The following is a 4,000-nucleotide window of genomic DNA, read 5'->3' on the forward strand; positions in this document are numbered from 1 at the left end:
TTTAAAGGTGTCAAAGCAGATATAAGTAACAGGCACTTTATATAAAAAATTATATTCCAGAAATAAATGGGTTATTGCAACAATTAAGTGTCCTAGGTAGTCTTAAACTATTTGGTAGGGTCTCTTTGCCTTCTGTACATCCTCCTGTCTCGATGTTGGGCTAACAGCTGCTGCATGTGTATTAAAAATCCTGGTCTCAAGGGCTAAGGCACGTACTTATTTATTGTTGGGCAATGATATAGTCATGTGGTGACAAGAACTATGATAAAGTGCCAGGTTTTGGTACATTAATCTTGGATGTTCTTAAATACTAACACACTATAAAATATTGCTGCTTTGCTCAAAATTCTCTAGCCTGGGGAAGAGAAGGCTCCAGGGAGAATTTGTTGTGGCCTTTCAATGCTTAAAGAGGGTTTATAAGAAAGATGGAGAGTTTTTACCAGGGCCTATAGCGATAGGACAAAGTGTAATGCTTTTAAACTAAGCGAGGGTAGAATTAGATTAGATATAAGGAAGAAATTTTTCACAATGAGGGTGGTGAAACACCGGAACATGTGGCCCAGAGAAGCTGTGGATGCCCCATCCCTGGAAGCATTCAAGGCCAGGTTGGAGGGGGCTTTGGGCAACCTGATCTAGTGGAAGGTGTCCTTGCCACAGCAGAGGGGTTGGACTAGGTGGTCTTTAAAGGTCCCTTCCAACACAAACCATTCTATGATTCCATGAATTTGCCAAAATATTCTTATGAAATTACAATAAAACATCAATTAATCTCTATTCAGGCACAAATCTGTAATACTATTGAAGGCAAAGGTCCACCCAGGTAGGGCAAATTAGAAAACCATTGTCTTGTGATTCCAAGTCTGTTCTTCAGAGGAGAAGCCTTCTTTCACCTGTCTGGACAGCATCTAACATGCAAGTGCTATCACACCACAAACAAGTGATACAACCCACAAGCAAACGGACAAATTTAACCTCATCACTCACATGTATGTCTTTAGGGCAGCCTTAAGACTACGTCTTCCATTCAGATTGTGTTCCATTTTATACAAGCATCACCTTAAGTAGGCATTAGACAAACTGTACACTATATAGTCAGCCCCTTGGCTATCACAGCTGGGGTTCCATGGTTTTGCCCACAAGCCTCCCCGGTGGGCCCAGACCCACAGTAACCAGCCCAAGTCCCCCAGTTTCTAAGAGGTCCAACAGCCCATACCATCACACTCAAGGTGCAGGGGGCCCTACACATTCTTAAGGCAGTCCAATTTTTCCTCGAGGCTGTTGTTAAGAGGAAGCAGTGATTTGCTTCTAGCTGAAGAAACATTTAATTGAATCTTTTATGAATTATGTAAGGAAGCCAACAATTTCCAACCCTGTAATTATTGTTATTTGTTCAGCTCACTCACAGCTCTTTTTATAAAGAAGCAGGCTTCAGCTCCAGCTGTCAGTTGCACAGATATAACTGGCAGGTGCCAAAAGCAAGGGAGCTGAAGAAAGAAAAGGACTATCTGGACCAAAAAATTCAGAATAATTCTGCTACCAGAAAATTACTACTCCACGGAGCAGTTTCCTTGGACTATAAAAACTAAGAGATTTCAAAGCTGTATTTTATATATAAACCAAGGTTGTCTTCGTGTTTATTATTTCATGTAGTTTTCTGTAGTTTTAAACCAAAAAAACAAAGACTATTCTTGTGCCTAAAGTCAGAACAATTCCATCACTGTCAAGTTAGAAGTGAGTGCAAACTGAGAAGGAAGCTGTTACTGGTTGGGAGCTAGTAAGTCGTCAGCTGAGTGGTCTTATTCCAAGACTATGAAAAATCCATAAAAGTTAAGAAAAGCCGAGCACCTTGGCATGTTACTCTGAATCCCATGGCAATGTTCATTCCACTGCTAAGAGTAGTAAATTTCCGGTTTAATCACAATCAGTGATGAAGTTTGAGCAAAAGCACACCCTTCTATCAGACAGTGTCAGAAACACAACTTGTATGAATTCAGACAAGACTGTAAGATTCCGAGCGCGCAGCTCTTATGAAGCTGTCTATTGAAACAATATGGCCTATGAACTAAAACAATATCCTTTCCTTGGGCTTCAACTATTAACAGCACAGATCAGTCAGAACTTAAATATTCAAACACCTTACCCTAAAACCAAATTTCAGTTGCTGGGAGACACATTAAAGTGAATAAAAAGATGACAATGTTGAGCACCAGCTTTAATAAAATGAAGAAAGGATAACAGCTTCCATCAAAATGGCTTATGCACCACTGGAATATCTTTAACTTATCAAAACCTAATTTATCAAGTTAGCTTTTTCTGCCTTACATCTGTTTTCTAAGTAACAGAAACATTCAAGGCAGTACCTAAATCTGTGATGGTGAGGTATTAAAGAGGTATGCTATAAGGGAGGTTAAGGGAAAGCCATTTCACCAGCACTAGCACATCTATGTAAAATTCTACACACTGAAGCTGCAAAAAACTATACCATATTAACAGGTTTTAGTTCAGTACACAGTATTCATAATGTCATCAGCAGGAGGATTCAGACTTCATACTTTTTTCTTTAAATCTCAAATGAGGTTTCTTGTTCAAAAACCACTCAAATACTTGTCTCCACGTCTTTTGGCACTTAAATGACCTGATTTTTGTACTTCACACTCCTGAAAAATCAGGATGCTTATTTGCATTCATGAGTAACAATACAGATGTCTGTTCCCTCACTTCTGTACAGACAGAGGCTGTCATTTGTAGCATAGCAGGAACACTGGGGACTGAGATTGCAAGACTACTGTTAATCCTGCTTGATATAGACAAGCCATTTCTCCCCCCAGAAGCATTATTATTTTGGCAATAAGTGGATTGCAAAAGTGGATTTATTATCAGCCCCTTGATTACTCCACAGATGTTTTAAATTTATTGCTATCCAGCTTAATGTTCCCTAAATTAACTGTTTTCAAAGTCTTTACAAACACAGTGTAGCAGTTAGAATACAGCATATAATTACTCTTTTTAATAAAAATAGATACTAGAAGAGAGAGTGCTTTATTAAATAGACGATGACTCAAAAGGAAAACACTTTTCGCCAAAGGACCGAGATGTTCATTATGTAAATTAAACTATTCAAATGTTGTAACAGGAGTACATGCAAGATTTGCAGCAAGTCTAACTTCTTAGGTCAACCAAACACATTCTACCAGGCAACATGCTGCTTTAGGCATTTGCTTAAAACTTAAGCACAAAACACAGCACATGTTTAAGTGTTTTGCAGCAATTTCTACCACACTGGTGTGTAATTCACAAAAGGAAACTCATACAATATCGCACTAGTACAACGGTAACCTACTGAAGCATGAACATTTTGTGCACAAATACAATATTCCATCTCATTATTTTTGCTGTAAGGTTGCAGAATATCCTAAACCCCGCAAGGAATAATTATCTATACTAACAGTGCTTGGGCAACTTCGGAGAGCCTCGTAACCTCAGCTCTAACCCTCAGTTCTACTGGGAAGATACATACTGTATCAGGAAATGTTGCAGGGCTATGATCTTGCTGGCATCACGGACGCATGGTGGGATGACTCGCATGACTGGAGTGCTGCAATGAAGGGATGCAGGCTCTTTAGGAAAGACAGGCCAGGAAAACAAGATGAAGTGGGTGAATTGAAAAAAAAAAATGCATGGAGGTCTGGCTTCGGATGGTTACAATGAGCCAACTGAGAGCTTATGGGTAAGGACTAAAGACATGACAGGTATGGATGACATCATAGCCGGTGTCAGCTGTAGGCCACCTGACCAGAAAGAAGTAGATGAGGCCCTCTACAGACAGCGAGAAGCAGCTTCACATTCACAGGCCCTGGTCCTCAATATCTACTGGAGGGACAACACAGCAGGACATAAGCAATTCAGAAGGTTCCTGAAGAGCATCGATGACAACTTCCTGACCTCAGTGATAGAGGAACCAACGAGAAGTGCTTTGCTGAACCTCATACTAACCACCACC

Source organism: Phaethon lepturus, unplaced genomic scaffold (assembly GCF_000687285.1).
Source record: "Phaethon lepturus isolate BGI_N335 unplaced genomic scaffold, ASM68728v1 scaffold4525, whole genome shotgun sequence".
NCBI lineage: Eukaryota > Metazoa > Chordata > Aves > Phaethontiformes > Phaethontidae > Phaethon > Phaethon lepturus.